This window comes from Lucilia cuprina, chromosome 2, assembly GCF_022045245.1.
Source record: "Lucilia cuprina isolate Lc7/37 chromosome 2, ASM2204524v1, whole genome shotgun sequence".
NCBI classification, from domain to species: Eukaryota; Metazoa; Arthropoda; class Insecta; order Diptera; family Calliphoridae; genus Lucilia; species Lucilia cuprina.
The window spans coordinates 66,425,379-66,425,744 of NC_060950.1; positions in this window are offsets into that span (position 1 = coordinate 66,425,379).

Sequence of the window (366 nt, forward strand, 5' to 3'; positions counted from 1 at the left end):
CTATCTATCTATCTATCTATCTATCTATCTATCTATCTATCTATCTATCTATCTATCTATCTGTCTGTCTGTCTGTCTGTCTGTCTGTCTACCTATCTATTAGTAAGTTAGTTATTTAGTCAGTTCGTTTGTTTGTTAGTTAACTCCTAATCAATTGGTTAGTTTATGATCAATATCAATACTCCTTTAACTGCTGTTTAAAACATCAAAACCCTTTCAGAATTAAATATGATCAATGAAATTCCCCAGCATTTGCAAACAAATACTTGTTTTAGTGTTAGAAACTAATGACATATATAGGCATATTATTATCAAATCAATGTTGTTCACTAGATAACACAAATTTTCAAATTTAATCAAATCACT